This window comes from Arachis hypogaea, chromosome 19, assembly GCF_003086295.3.
Source record: "Arachis hypogaea cultivar Tifrunner chromosome 19, arahy.Tifrunner.gnm2.J5K5, whole genome shotgun sequence".
Lineage (NCBI taxonomy): Eukaryota > Viridiplantae > Streptophyta > Magnoliopsida > Fabales > Fabaceae > Arachis > Arachis hypogaea.
Window position 1 is genome coordinate 97,800,314 of NC_092054.1, and position 17,003 is coordinate 97,817,316.

Consider the following 17,003-nt stretch of genomic DNA (forward strand, 5'->3'; position numbering starts at 1 on the left):
CAGACTAGAGCCAGGGAACGTACAGAGACTCAACACACATTCTCATTAGCATAGTTTTAGTTTTTAGATCTGAATCTAGAGAGAAAATTACTCTTCCTCTAGGTTTTCGTTTACATTCATAGTTTCATAGTTTATTGCTTTTGCTTTTGGATATTGAAGAGTCATCACCTCCGTTGAAGATACTATTCTAGTTTGTTTTCTTACTCCCTATTTATTTATTCCATATTCTCAATTCTTTTTTAGAGTTACAATTGGATTACTTTTAGAATTTATTAATGCAAAGGATTACTTTTACTTTTAATTGAATCGTAGTTATTGTCTATCATGTCTTTCTTTTATTCCTCATTTAATTCTATGCAAGTAATTTTCATGTCAATGGAGTAGATTCCCAACTTGACATGGGGGTTGATTAAAAGGAGACACTTGAGTTGGAATGCTTAAGTGATTAGTTACATTGGAAGTTGTTGGCTAATTCTGTATTTACTAACGCTAGACCTTCCGAAGGGAGAGGACTAGGATTTGCGAATAAGAGTTAGCTCAATCACTTGACTTTCCTTTATTTAGTAAGGGTTAACTAAGTGAAAATAACAACCTCTTTACACTACACTTGAGAGAATTCCAACAAGGATAGAACTTCCAATTAATCATTCTCCCAGTCAAGGCTTTTTAATTAGAATATATAATTCTCTTTTAATTTACAGTCATTTATTTGCCCATTTCCCAAACTCAAAATTTCCCAAAAAAAAACTCATGATTAATAAAATAGCACCCTTTTTGTCAACTCGTTGGGAGATGACTTGGGACTCATACTCCCAGTATTTTTATTCTAATTTTGTGACAACCTTTCTAAATTGATGAGGCGTATTTTAGCTGGTTAAGAGCTATATTCGCAACGTATTTCCCATATTTATTTCTTAATTGGATGACTTCCGCCCTGCCATCATGTCCTTTGTGTGTTCTATGTTTCCTTTGAATTTTCGAAAAGTTCTTTAGTGTTCTTCGTGGTATTCAGGTTGTTCTTGTTTCTTTTCTTGTTTTGATCTTAAAATTTTTAAGTTTGGTATCTTTTGGTGTTTTTTTTTTAAATTTCGAAAAATTTAGTGTCTTGATCTAAAAATTTTAAGTTTGGTGTCTTTTGGTTGTTTTTCTCTTTCTTCATTAATTCAAAAATAAAAAAATAAAAAAATTTATCTTTTTATCTTAATTTTCAAAAATCCAAAAAAAATTCAAATTTTAATTTCAAATCATTATCTTATCTTATCTTAATTTCAAATTTCAAATTTCAATTCTTATCTTTTTAAATCTTTTCAAATATTTTCTTTTAATTTGAATCATTTTTATCTTATCTTTCTTTTAAAATTTAAAATTCAAAACTTTTTCAAATCTTTATCTTATCTTTTGATTAAATTTCAAATCATTATCTTATCTTATCTTATCTTAATTTTAAATTTCAAATTCATATCTTTTTCAAATCTTTATCTTATCTTGTTTCAAATTCAAAATTCAAAATTTAAAATTCAATTTTCAAAATCTTATCTTATCCTAATTCAAATTCAATTTTCAAAATAAAATATTTTTCAAATCTTATCTTATTTTTAAATCTCTCTTAATTAGTTACTTGTTTTCTCTTTTTTCTTTTTCATAACTTTCTAACTAATTTCTCTCTCTTCTTTTTCGAAAATCATCCATTTAATTTTCAAATATTTTTAATTAATTAGCTTTTAATCTCCTTCTTATTTTTGAATTTAATTAATAAATAAAATAAAAGCAAAAATATTATAATTCTAGTTTTCCTTTTTTACTTTTTAACATCCAATCTCTCCTACCTTTCTTCACCATGAACCCAAATGGGAATGAACAGTTTAGAAGAACTTTGGGGTCCTACATGGCCCCCAGTCCTGACTTCTATGGGAGAAGTATCAGTATACCCCCCATCGGAGCAAGTAATTTTGAGCTAAATCCTCAGCTTATTACTCTGGTGCAGCAAAATTGCCAGTACTCTGGACTTCCACAGGAAGAACCCACCAAGTTTCTAACAAATTTTTTATAAATTGCTGACACAGTACACACTGAGGGAGTAGATTAGGATGTCTACAGACTACTACTCTTTCCCTTTGCTGTAAAAGATCAAGCAAAAAGGTGGTTAGATAACCAACCCAAATCTAGCTTGAAAACATGGAAGCAGCTAGTAGACAAGTTTCTAAATCAATACTTTCCTCTAAGAAAGTTAACCCAGTTAAGGCTGGACATCCAAGGCTTCAAGCAAGAGAATAATGAAACTCTTCATGATGCCTGGGGGAGGTATAGAAGAATGCTACAAAAATGCCCCACTGAAATGTTTTCAGAATGGGTGCAATTAGACATCTTCTATTATGGCCTAACAGACATGGCTAGAATGTCTCTAGACCACTCTGCTAGTGGTTCTATAAATATGAGGAAAATAATTGAAAAGGATCACGAACTTATTGAGACAGTTGCCATGAATCAACATCTGTACTCAGCTGATGAGACTTCCATAAAAGGAGAGGTTAAGGAAATATCTACTTATTCTAACCCTCCAGAACAAAATGACCCATTGACTCAGCAGCTACACGCCCTTGTACAGAAATTGTTGGAATTGCAAGAGGCTCTACGAGAAACTTTGGCTTCCAACAAGAATATAGAAGGCCAGTTGAGTCAAACAAGACAATAATTATCTAAGCAGATAAAAGATGAATATCAGGTAATCCAACTGAGGAGTGCGAAAACATTGAACACCCAACCTCAGAACAACAGGAGACCAGAGGAAGAAAAGCTGACAGAGGATAGCCAAACTGCTGTCCAAGACACCTCTGAGAACGTTGCATGCCTACAGAGGAATGCCATTAGTGTTCAACGCCATGAAGGGGTGCTCACTCCTCGCGTTGAACCCCCAAAAGGGGGCAATAATCTTGGCGTTCAACACCAAGAAGGGATACCCACCCTTGGCGTTGAACGCCCAAAAGGGGACAGTGTTCCTGGCGTTGAACGCCAGGAAGGGAGCAGTGCTCCTGGCGTTGAACGCCCAACCAGGGATGGTCAGACACATGCAAGTGCTGATATGACCCTTCCTAAGCAAGCTACTAAAGCCCCTTCCATTTCAGTATGCATTCAACCTACATCAACTAAAGTTGAAGAATACAGGGCCAAGATGCTATATCCTCAAAAACTCTGCCAAGCGAAAAAGGATAAACAGTTTGCCAGCTTTACGGATTATCTCAAGACACTTGAGATCAAGATTCCTTTTGCAGAGGATCTTGAGCAGATACTTTCTTATGCTAAGTTCATGAAAGACATCTTAAGTCATAAGAAGGATTGGAGAGAGGCAAAAACAGTCCTTCTCACTGAAGAATGCAGCGCAGTAATCCAAAAGAGCTTACCAGAAAAACTCAAAGACCCTGGGAGCTTTATGATACCCTACACCTTAGGGGATGCCTACACAAAGACAGCCCTATGTGATCTAGGAGCAATTATTAATGTAATACCTGCATCATTAATAAAGAGGCTCTGTTTAACTCACGAAGTTAAACCTACCCGCATATGTCTTCAACTTGCTGATGGCTGTGTTAAGACTCCATCAGGCGTGATTGAGGACATGATTGTAAGGGTTAGAACCTTTGCTTTCCCCCAGATTTTGTGGTACTGGAAATGGACGAGCACAAGAGTGCAACCCTCATTCTAGGAAGACCCTTCCTAGCTACAGGACGGACCCTCATTGACATTCAGAAAGGGGAAGTAACCCTGAGAGTCAATGAGGATGAGTTCGTACTAAATGCTATCAAAGCCATGCAGCATCCTGACACTCCAGAAGAATGCATGAGTGTTAATATCATTGATTCCCTGGTGGAAGAAGTGAATATGGCTGAAGGACTCGAGGAAGAGCTGAAGGACATCTTTTATGATGCGCAGCCTGATTTAAAGGAGCCAGAGGAAATAAGGGAACCTATGAAAACTCCTAAGGAGGAGGACAAGCCTCCTAAACTCAAGCTCAAGCCATTACCATCCTCCTTGAAATATGCATTTCTAGGAGATGGAGATATTTATACTGTAATTATAAGCTCTGCCTTTGAACCACAGGAAAAAAAATTACTAATTCAAGTGCTAAAGACACACAAGACAGCTCTTAGGTGGGCAATAAGTAACCTTAAGGGCATTAGTCTAACCCGATGCATGCACAAGATCTTGCTGGAGGATGACGCCAAACCAGTGGTACAACCATAAAGGGGACTGAATCCAGCCATGAAGGAAGTGGTGCAAAAGGAAGTCACAAAGTTATGGAAGGCTGGGATTATTTATCCCATCTCTGACAGCCCCTGGGTGAGTCCTGTCCAAGTTGTTCACAAGAAGAGAGGCATGACAGTGGTTCATAATGAAAAGAATGAACTGATTCCTACAAGGACAGTTACAGGGTGGCGTATGTGCATTGACTATAGAAGGCTCAATAACGCCACCAGAAAAGATCATTTTCCTTTACCATTCATTGATCAAATGCTAGAGAGACTAGTAGGGCATGCTTTTTATTGTTTCCTAGATGGCTATTCCAGTTACAATCAAATTGTAGTGGATCCACAGGATAAAGAAAAGACAGCATTTACCTGCCCATATGGCGTGTTTGCTTATAGGCAGATGCCATTTGGCCTGTGCAATGCACCTGCCACCTTTAAGAGATGCATGCTCTCCATCTTCTCTGATATGGTGGAAAAGTTCCTTGAAGTATTCATGGACGACTTCTCTGTTTTTGGAGACTCATTTGACTCCTGCCTTGACCATCTGGCCCTAGTTCTTAAACAATGCCAAGAGACAAACCTAGTTTTAAATTGGAAAAAATGCCACTTCATGGTGACTGAAGGGATTGTTCTTGGGCATCAGATTTCGAACAAGGGAATAGAAGTGGATCAAGCTAAGGTGGAATGTAATTGAGCGATTACCACCACCCACTAATGTCAAGGGAATCAAAAGTTTTCTGGGACATGCAGGATTCTACAGGAGGTTTATTAAGGATTTTTCTAAAATCGCTAAATCCCTATGCAACTTACTAACTACCGACACTCCATTTGTCTTTGACCAAGAGTGTCTACAGGCCTTTGAGACTCTGAAAGCTAAGCTTATCACTGCGCCTCTCATCTCTGCACCCAATTAGGAATTACCATTTGAAATAATGTGTGACGCTAGTGACCATGCCATTGGAGCAGTTCTGGGGCAGAGGCATGACAAGCTTATGCATGTCATCTATTATGCCAGTCGTGTTCTAAATGACATGTAGAAAAACTACACTACCACAGAGAAGGAATTACTTGTAGTGGTTTATGCCATTGACAAGTTCAGATCCTATCTAATAGGATCTAAGGTCATTATCTACACTGACCATGCTGCTTTCAAATATCTACTCACCAAGTAGGACTCTACGCCCAGGCTAATAAGACGGGTATTACTCCTGAAAGATTTCGATATCAAAATTAGAGACAAAAAATGGTCAGAAAACCAAGTGGCTAACCACTTATCTCGGATTGAACCAGTAGAAGGGACATCTCCTCCCTCTACTGAGGTATCTGAAACCTTCTCGGATGAGCAACTCTTTGCCATCCGGACAACACCTTGGTTTGCAGACATTACAAATTACAAGGCTATAAGATTCATCCCCAAGGAATATAGTAGGCAGCAAGACCGAAAGCTCATTCATGATGCGAGATACTACTTGTGGGATGAACCATATCTCTTTAAGAGATGCTCAGATGGGATAATCCGCCGCTTTTTATCTGAAGAAGAGGCGCAGAAAATCCTACGGCATGGCCATGGCTCCGATTATGGAGGACACTTTGGAGGAGAGCGCACAGCCACTAAAGTCCTCCAAAGTGGTTTCTTCTGGCCCACACTCTTCAAGGATTCCCAAGAGTTTGTCCGTCACTATGACAGTTGCCAAAGGGCTGGCAATCTCCCTCATGGCCATGACATGCCTCAATAAGGTATCCTAGAGATTGAGCTGTTTGATGTATAGGAAATAGACTTCATGGGTCCATTCCTACCTTCATACTCAAACACCTACATCCTTGTGGCAGTAGAATGTGTGTCTAATTGGGTTGAGGCAGTCGCATCACCCACAAATGACACTCGAGTAGTGATTAAGTTTCTTTAGAAGAATATTTCAGCATATTTGGTGTCCCTCGGACACTGATCAGTGATGGAGGAACTCATTTCTGCAACAAATAGCTTGACTCTGTGCTGAGCCGATATGGAGTTCGCCATAAAGTGGCCACTCCATATCATCCACAGATAAATGGGCAAGCTGAAGTCTCAAATAGAAAACTAAAGAGAATCCTGGAAAGAATGGTGAATACCACTAGAAAGGATTGGGTAATAAAGCTTGATGATGCTCTCTGGGCATACAAAACAGCTTTCAAGACCCCTATAGAAACATCACCATATCAATTGGTGTATGGGAAGGCATACCACCTGCTAATGGAGCTGGAATATAAGGCCTATTGGGCAACCAGACTCCTGAACCTTGATGCAAAGGCAGTAGGAGAGACACGGTTTCTCTAGATAAATGAATTGGATGAATTCCGACTTGCTGCATTTAAGAATGCAAAGATTTATAAAGAAAGGGCCAAAAAGTGGAAAGACAGAAAGATTTCTTCTAGAGTCTTTGAACTTGGACAGAAAGTTCTTCTCTTCAATTCTAGACTAAGGCTCTTCCCTAGAAAGCTTAGGACACGTTGGATAAGACCTTTCCTGACCTTTACTGGTTGGGCGTTGAACGCCCCCAAGGTGCAGCAATTTTGGCGCTGAATGCCAGCCAGGGAGCACTGGCTGGGGAGTTCAACGCCCTAAAGGGAGGAAGCAAGGCTGGCGTTCAGGAGCACTGGCTGGGCGTTTAACGCCCAGAGAAGAGTAGCAGGCTGGCGTTGAACACTAGCCAGGAGGCACTGGTTGGGCATTCAATGCCCAGAAGGAGCATCAACATGGTGTTGAACGCTAGAATCAAAGCATTCTGGGCGTTCAAATGCCCAAAATAGGTTAGGGAAGTTATTGACTTTTTCAAAGCTTATCTTATCTAATTTTTATCTTTTTAATCGTCTCTTCTAAACAAGATTCTTTTAACCATCATCTATTAATCTTAAGTTCCCTTCAAATCTAAAATCTTTTCAAATCTTTTTCAATTCTTTTTCAAATCTTTATCAAAATCTCATATCTTTTTCAAAACTTTTTCAAAATTTCATATCTTTTTCAATTCCTTTTCAAATCTTTTATTTAACTTTAAAATCTTTTTTATACCTTCTATCTTATCTTTTTATCTTTTTCCTATCTTTTGATTTTAAAACTTATTTTTGTCTATCTTTTACTAAAGTGTGAATCATATCTTATTTATCTTTTATCTAATTGAATTTCGAAATCCCACCCTCCCCATCCCTATTTATACCATTCGGCCACCCTCATCCTCCTTCCATTCGAATTCTTCTTCTCCTCTTCGTCTTCTTTCCTCTCTTTTGCTCGAGGGCAAGTAAATCTTTTAAGTTTGGTATGGAAAGAACCTTTCTTTCTCACTCCATTCAAATTCCATGGCCCCAAAAAGTGGAAATTCCACTTCAAGAAGTAATAAAGAAGACAACCAAACAGTTGTTTTCAAACCTTTCAGAATCTACACAAAGCAGCATGAAGAAAATTATTACAAAATAATGCGCAAGAGGACAATGATCTCGGAAGCCAAATTTGAATTAAAAGAAGATGAGTACCCAGAGATTCAAGAGCAAATTCGAAAGAGAGGCTGGGAGATCCTGGCTGATCTTGAGATCAATATTGGAATAACAATGATCCATGAATTCTATGCAAATCTGTAGATGACAGATAAGAAAAAAAAAGATGGACAAGGATTCCATACTTTTCGCACTATGGTGCGAGGGAAGACTCTCTATTTTCATCTTAACAAGGTGAGAGAGATCTTCAAGTTACCTCCACAAAAGGATGATCCAGAATCCTTTAATAGGAGGGTGGTGGCTAATCCAAAGTTAAATCAGATTCTAGAAGACATATGTCTGCCTGGAACTAAGTAGATCAACAACATGAAAGGCAATCCAAACCAACTAAGAAGAGTAGATCTTAAACCAGTTGCTCGAGGTTGGTTGGATTTCATTGGGTGTTCCATACTCCCTAATAGCAACCGTTCTGAAGTTACCATCAGAAGGGCTATGATGATTCACTGCATCATGATGGGGAATAAGGTGGAAGTCCACCAACTGATTCCCTTTGAAATGTACAAGGTTGCAAACAGGATGTCAACTCAAGCCAGATTGGCCTATAAAAACCTTATCTTTCACTTATGTAAAGAAGCTGGAGTCATGATTAATAGAGACTCATTTATCCCAACAGAAAGCCCAATCACCAAGCAAGTAATGGAAAGCACCCAAGTACCAGTTGATTGATAAACCCCAATTTTAGGGTTTATCTTGTGCTTGATTTAGGGGATTTTATCACCTTTTACCCACATTTATCCAATGAAACAGCATGGTTTCATGATTGTCTCCTAATTTGTGCTTAAGTGTGAAAACATAGTTTTTAGGCCCTTAATTGCTAATTTTGATTCACCTTTGATTCCACTAGATGCCTTGATATATTTGTTAGTGAATTCAGATTAGAAAGGCTAGGAATGGATCAAAGGGATGAAGAGAAAAAGCATGCAAATGGAGAACTCATGAAGAAAAAAGGATTTGGGATGCTGAGACCCACGCGCACGCGCAGCAGACGCGCACGCGTGGATTGTGACGTCGCATGGCGACGCATACGCGTACATGGCGTGTACGCGTGGATGGGAAATTGTCAAACGACGCGTACGCGTGACCCACGCGTACGCGTCAATGCTCGCACGTGACTCACTTAAAGGAAAAACACTGGGGTGAATTCTGGGCTTCCCAGACCCAAATCCAACTCACTTCTGATGCTATTTAACCCAAGGAATGAAGAGGAATCAACACACTACTTCATAGTTTAATTTTAGTTTAAGTTTTGGAGAGAAAGTTAGTTTTAGAGAGAGAAGCTCTCACTTCTCTCTAGAATTAGGATTAGGTTGGATCTAGATTAGAATCTCTTAGATCTAGGTTAATTTCATGCTTTGGTTTACTTTTTCTTTTATAATTCTTCTTCTCCTACATCCCCTCTCTCTAGTTTTGCTTTTAATTCTTGTAATTCTCTACTTTCATGTTGATGCACTTTTGTTCTTCTACTTCTCTTTTAATGCAATTTATGATTCATGTTCCTTTATTGTTGAATTGCTTTACTTTCCTTTTATGCCTTCCATGTGTTTGATGAAATGCTTAGTTGGGTTATAGAGTAGATTTTTCCCTCTTGGCCTAGGTAGAGTAATTAGTGACTCTTGAGTTATCTAATGCCTTTGTTGATAGAAGATTAGAAGTTGCTAGTTGATTTGAATGCCTCTAAAGCTAGTCTTTCCTTAGGAGTAGATTAGAACTTGAGGAATCAAATTGATTCATCCACTTGACTTTCCTCCATCGTTAGAGGTTAACTAAGCGGGAGTAATGGACAATTTATTGTCACAATTGAGGAGGATAAATAGGGTAGGACTTCTAGTTCTCATACCTTGCCAAGAGCTTTGTTAGTTGTTAGTTTATTTCCTTTGCCATTTATATTTCTTGCCTATTATCCCCAAAACCCCAAAATATATCTCATAACCAATAACAAGAACACTTTATTGCAATTCCTAGGGAGAACGACCCGAGGTTTAAATACTTCGGTTTATAATTTTAGGGGTTTGTACTTGTGACAAACAATCTTTTGTATGAAAGGATTAATGTTGGTTTAGAAACTATATTGCAACGAGATTTCATTTGAGAATTCTAAACCATCAAAAATCCATTCATCAAACCATTGTTAGCCAATTTGAGCCTACGATTAACCCGCTTGTTCTTAATTTAGCACATTACAAGCCTTAAAGCGAAAAACAATAAATGTCCGTATTTGGATCTTTGATTAGCTTATGCTAGTGTGTGTGTATTATTCAAGTGTGGGAAAACTTGGGACATTGGGTGAATAAAAGGATAGTTTTGTATTTTTGTTGTAAATATTGGAAATTGGGTACATGCTCATGTGTAATGAATGTAAAACCTTATGCATTGATGCTTTTGTATATATTTCAGTGCAAAGCAAAAAGAAAAGAAAAAGAAAAAAATATGGAAAATAAAAGAAAAAAATAGAAGAGAAAGGAAAAAAAAGAAAAAAGAAATAAAAAGGGGACAAAATGTCCCAAAGTAAAGTTCAATAAAGAATCAATGCATAAGTGTTGTGAAATGAAAAAGAAAGAATACATGAGTATGTGAAAAAGTGAAGAATGGGTAGTTAGGTTAGCTTTGAAATTGTATAGGATGTCATAGGTTAGATGGGAAGTTTAAGTTGATCAAAGATTCAAATCTCAAGTCCACTTGACCAAATATGCAATCCTACCTTGACCCTAGCCCCATTACAACCTATGAAAAGACCTCATGATAATTGTATGCATGCATGAAATATTTGTTGATTGTTAGAAGAAAAACAAAAATAAATCTTGGAAAGCATGATTAGGGGAGAATTGAGTGAATCGACCCTAAACACTTGAGCGAATAGAGTGCAAACACTACCGGTGAGGGTTCGATTGCTCAATTACATGTTTTCACCTACAATCATCACTTTTCTTGTAAGTTTATAAAACTTTTACTAGCTCAATTCAATTGTGGTTTGGCATGGTTGTTAATACCCTTAGCCCTTGTGCTTATATTGGTTTTCTTGGGAATTGATTTATTTTGACCAAGCAAGTGCATGCATTTAGATAGTTGCATATAGGTAGATTACATTTAGTTAGTTTACATTGAATAAATGTTGATACCCCTTGTTTCCTTCTTAATTCTAGCATGAGGACATGCTAGGTTTAACTGTGGGGAGGTTGATAAACCCCTTTTTTAGGGTTTACCTTGTGCTTGATTTAGGAAATTTTATCACCTTTTACCCATATTTATCTAATGAAATGGTATGGTTTCATGATTGTCTTCTAATTTGTGCTTAAGTGTGAAAACATGCTTTTTAGGCCCTTAATTGCTAATTTTGATTCACCTTTGATTCCACTAGATGCCTTGATATGTTTGTTAGTGAATTCAGATTGGAAAGGCTAGGAATGGATCAAAGGGATGAAGCGAAAAAGCATGCAAATGGAGAACTCATGAAGAAACAAGGATTTGGGATGCTGAGACCCACGCGCACGCGTGGATGAGAAATTTTCAAGCGACGCGTACGCGTGACCTACGCGTACGCGTCAATGCTCGCACGTGACTCACTTAAAGGCAAAACGCTAGAGGCGAATTCTAGACTTCCCAGGCCCAAATCCAACTCATCTCTGATGCTATTTAACCCAAGGACTGAAGGGGAATCACAAGTCTAGTTATCATTAGTTTAGTTTGAGTTTAGTTTTGGAGGGAAAGTTAGTTTCTAGAGAGAGAAGCTCTCACTTCTCTCTAGAATTAGGATTAGGTTAGATCTAGATTAGAATGTCTTAAATCTAGGTTTAATTCATGCTTCGATTTACTTTTCCTTTTGTAATTCTTCTTCTTCTACCTTTCCTCTCTCTAGTTTAGCATTTAATTCTTGTAATTCTCTACTTTTATGTTGATGCACTTTTGTTTCTTCTATTTCTCTTTTAATGCAATTTATGATTCATGTTCTTCATTGTTGAATTGCTTAATTCATTTTACTTTCCTTTTATGCCTTCCATGTGTTTGATAAAATGCTTGGTTGGATTATAGAGTAGAATTCTTTCCTCTTGGCCTAGGTAGAGTAATTAGTGACTCTTGAGTTATCTAATGCCTTTGATTGATTGAAGATTAGAAGTTGCTAGTTAATTTAAATGCCTCTAAAGCTAGTCTTTCCTTAGGAGTTGATTAGGACTTGACGAGTCAAATCGATTTATCCACTTGACTTTCCTCCATGGTTAGGGGTTAACTAAGTGGGAGCAATGGACAATTTGTTGTCACAATTGAGGAGGATAGCTAGGATAGGACTTCTAGTTCTCATACCTTGCCAAGAGCTTTGTTAGTTGTTAGTTTATTTCCGTTGCCATTTATATTTCTTGTCTATTATCTCAAAAACCCCAAAATATACCTCATAACTAATAACAAGAACACTTTATTGTAATTCCTAAGGAGAACGACCCGAGGTTCAAATACTTCGGTTATTAATTTTAGGGGTTTGTTACTTGTGACAAACAATCTTTTGTATGAAAGGATTATTGTTGGTTTAGAAACTATACTTCAACGAGATTTCATTTGTGAATTCTATACCATCGAAAATCCGCTCATCAGTGATCAACCTAAAAGGAAGGCGCCTAAGCCTCTTTAGGTGCAAGAGATCCCTCCAATTGAATATTGATCCCAGCTGGAAGCATCTGTTACATAATTGCAAACCACCTTAGATCAGTTAAGAGAGGAGCAAAAATATCATACTAGCATGCTTTGTAAACTGGTCAAGGAACAAGAGAAGCAGGGGCATGAGCTAGAAGAACTGAAGCGTCGGAAATTATCCCCTGAAGAGCCCAATGCCTCCCATGATTAAGGTGGTTGAGTTCCACCTCCCTATTTCTGTGGCTATTCTAATTCTTGTTTCTTATGTTTAGATTTACATGATCACTAGTAGTCTTTAAGTTTTTATGTTTATTTAAATTTCTGTGTTTTAATTTAAGAAGTTCATGAGTATTATTAGGATTTAAGTTTTTAGTTTCCAATTAGCTATAAAATGTTCCTCTTATCATCTCGTTGAACTTGAATAAAAATGTTTTTTTTAAGCAGTAATGATACATAAATTTCAAATTTTATATCAAGAATAGTTCAATTATTTGATGTGCTGGCATTGCTTTTATTTTCTGAATGCATGAATAAAACAATGCACATTTGATATTGGAGTTAAGAATGTTGGCTCTTGAAAGAATGATGATAAAGTGAAGTATTATTGGTGATCTGAAAAATAAAAAAAAATTGATTCTTGAAGCAAGAAAAAGCAGCAAAGAGAAAGAGAAAGAAAAGTAGCGAAAAAAAAAGCAAGCAGAAAAAGAAAGAAACAGAAAAAGTCAATAGCTCTTAAAACCAAAAGGCAAGAGCAATGATCCAAGGCTTTGAACATCAATGGTTAGGAGGGCCTAAAAGAAACAAAATCTTAGCCTAAATAGTTCAAATGAACTGCTTCCCTAACAATATGCTTGTGGTGTGAAGGTATCAAGTGAATAGCTTGAGACTGAGTAGTTAAAGTCGTGGTCCAAAGCAAAGAGTGTGCTTAAGAACTCTGGACACCACTGGTTGGGGATTCTAGCAAAGCTGAATCACATTCCTAAAGGGTTCACCCAGTTAAGTGTCTGTGGCATTTATGTATCCGGTGGTAATGCTGGAAAACAAAGTGCTTAGGGTTACGGTCAAGACTCTAAAGAAGCTGTGTTCAAGAATAAAAAAGAACTGAACTAGGAGAATCAATAGTATCATCTGAAATCTGAGTTCCTAAAGATTCCAATCAATCTGAGCTTCAATGGAAAGTGAGATGCCAAAACTATTCAGAAGCAAAAAGCTACTAGTCCCGCTCATCTAATTAAAATTGATCTTCATTGAGAATTCTGAGATTTATTGTATCCTTCTCTTCGTTTTAATCCTACTCTATTTTTGGTTGCTTGGGGACAACCAATAATTTAAGTTTGGTGTTCTGATGAGCGGATATTTTATACGCTTTTTGGCATCATTTTCATATAATTTTCATTATCTTTTGTTTAAGTTTTATTAAGTTTTCATGGATTTTAGTGAAAAATTCACATTTTTGGATTCTACTTTGAGTTTGTGTGTTTTATGGTGATTTTAAGTATTTTCTGGCTAAAATTGAGGAGCTTGAGCAAAAGTCTGATTCAGAAGCAGAGAAAGGACTGCAGATGCTGTCAAGATCTGACCTCCGTGCACTCGAAGGAGCTTTTTTGGAGATACAAAAGTCCAAATGGTGCGATAGCAACGGCTATGGAAAGCTAACATCCTGGGATTTCTATAAATATATAATATTCTATATTTTTCTTTGGAAATGAAGGCCCAAAACTGGCATTCAACGCTAGCCACCAGCCCCATTCCTGGCGTCCAGTGCCCACAGGGGAGTAGCTGGCGTCCAACGCCCAAAAGGGAGTCCCAAGCCAGTGTTCAACGCCCCTAAGGGGTACTAGCTCGTGGGAGACACTCAAGCTCAGCCTAAACACTCACCAAGTGGTCCCCAAAAATGGATTTTCGCATTACAAGACTAGTTTATCTTATTTCTGTAATTCTGAGTTAGCAGATTAATATATATACACGAGTTCACCGTTGTTAGAGGACTTTTGCCCAGTTTTACACTTTCCATTGTATTTTCAAATAGCATGAGTCACTAACCTCCTAAGGTTAAGGTTAGTAGTTCTGCTCAGTTTTATGGATTAATAATATTACCGTTCTAATCCAATATGTCTGATTCTATTCTCTTATGCATTCTCGTTTTTCATCTCATGAATTGAGGGTGACCCGTGACAATCACCCTTGTTCTACATGGGTTCCGTGCGAGTCCTGACCTGGATAGCATTAAACTAAAGCTAGAGATTGCATTGAGGATTCCAATAGAGTACCTGGGTAACTTTGGATACATGACATAAAATCCCGTTGACCGTGGGTAAGTGAGGTCTCTGCGGTGTCAAGGCTAGAGTCAGAGAAGCAGCACTTTCTGATCCAGAAGATCTGCCTTGTTTGTGGCACCTTAAGTAGGATCGTGAAGGGGAGTGGATTGCTTAAACCTTCATCTTCTGCTATAGTGAGAAACGTAGAGGTGGCTTGATGAGAAGACATGAGTCATCTCAACGTGGTAGATTGCTGTAGTGGAGGAGGTTAACTTGATGAGAAGACATGAGTTAATACTTACGGCTGCCACTGAAGGAATCAAAAAGTTATTGAAGTGGACAGTAAGAAAAGTTGATCCAGAAAGACAAAGCATCTCTGAAGCCTCAACCGTTCTCATACCATTGATTTCTCAGCTATCTAGTAACGTTTTATTTATTTATTTTGTTTTTTGTATTTTTCGGGATAAACTATAATTTCTATCTATCTAACTAAGATCTGCAAGGTAACCATTGCTTGCTCAAACTAACAATCTCTGTGGGATCGACCCTCACTCACTTGAGGTATTACTTGGATGACCTGATATAATTGCCGGTCTATCTGTGTGAATTCTGCGGAGCCAGTTTCGTGCACCAATCAGTTGGTACTTGGGCGCTTTCCATCACTTGCTTGGTGATTGGGCTTTCTGCTGGGATAATGGAGTCTCTGTTAATCATGACTTCGTCCTCTTTACACAAGTGAAAGATAAGGTTTAGATAGGCTAATCTCGGTTGAGTTGACATCCTATTTGCAACCTTGTACAGCTCAAAGGGAATCAGTTGGTGGACTTCCACCTCATTCTCCATCATGATGCACTGAATCATCACAGCCCTTCTGATGGTAACTTCAGAGCGGTTGCTGGTAGGGAGTATGGAATGCCCAATGAAGTCCAACCAATCCCTAGCAACTGGTTTGAGATCCAATCTTCTCAGTTGGTTTCGTTTACCTTTTGTGTTATTGATCCACTGAGTTCTAGGTAGACATATGTCTTCTAGAATCTGATCCATCTTGGGATCAGCTACCACCCTCCTATTAAAGGATTCTAGATCATCCCTTTGTGGAGGCAACTTAAAGATCTCTCTCACCTTGTCAAGATGAAAATAGAGAGTCTTCCCTCGCACCATGGTGCGAAAAGTATGGAATCCTTGTCCATCTTTCTTTTGCTTATCTATCATCCACATATTTGCATAGAATTCATGGATCATTGTTATTCCAACATTGATCTCAGGGTCGTCCAGGATCTTTCAGCCTTTCTTTTGAATTTTCTCTTGGATCTCTGGGTATTCATCTTCTTTTAATTCGAATTTGGCTTCCGGGATCACTTTCCTCTTGGACATTATTTTGTAGTAATTGTCTTCATGCTGCTTTATGTAGAATCTGAGAGGTTTGAAAGCAACTATTTGGTTGTCTTCTTTCTTGCTTCTTGAAGTGGAATTTCCACTTTTTGGAGCCATGGAATTCGAATGGAGTGAGAAGGCAAGGCTCTTTCCATACCAAACTGAAAAGGTTTGCTCGTCCTCGAGCAAAAGAGAAGAAAGAAGACGAAGAGGAGGAGAAGAATTCGAAAAGAATGAGGATGAGGGAGTGTGTGGGGCAAATGTTATATATAGGGAGGGAAGGGTGGGGCTTTCGAAATTGATTAGAGAAAAGATAAAGAAGATATGATTCACACCTTGGTAAAAGATAAAAAAAGATAACTTTTAAAATTAAAGGATATGAAAAAGATAAAAAGATAAGATAGAAGGTATGAACAAGATATTAAAGTTAAATAAAAGATTTGAAAAAGAATTGAAAAAGATATGAAATTTTGAAAAAGATTTGAAAAGATTTTAGATTTGAAAGGAATTTGAAATGAAAAGATGATGGTTAAAAGAATCTTGTTTAGAAAATTTTATTAAGAAGATAAAAATTGGAAAAGATAAACTATGAAAAAGTCAACAACTTCCCTAACCTGTGTTAGGCGTTTGAACACCCAAAATGCATTGACTCTGGCGTTGAACGCCCAGCCAGTGCCCCCTGGCTGGCGTTCAACGCCAGCCTGCTACTCTTCTCTGGGCGTTGAACACCCAGCCAGTTCCCCCTGGCTGGCGTTCAACGCCAGCCTTTCTTCCTCCTTTCAAGGTGTTGAATGCCCAGCCAGTGCTCCTTGGCTGGAATTCAACACCAGAATTGCTGCACCTTGGGGGCATTCAATGCCCAACCAGTACCTTCTGGCTGGCGTTGAACGCCAGTCTTGCTGCCTCTTGGGGGCGTTCAACGCCCCTTTTTCCCTCTTGTCTAGCGTTCAACACCAGCAAGAGGCTTCTCCCAGGGTGCTCT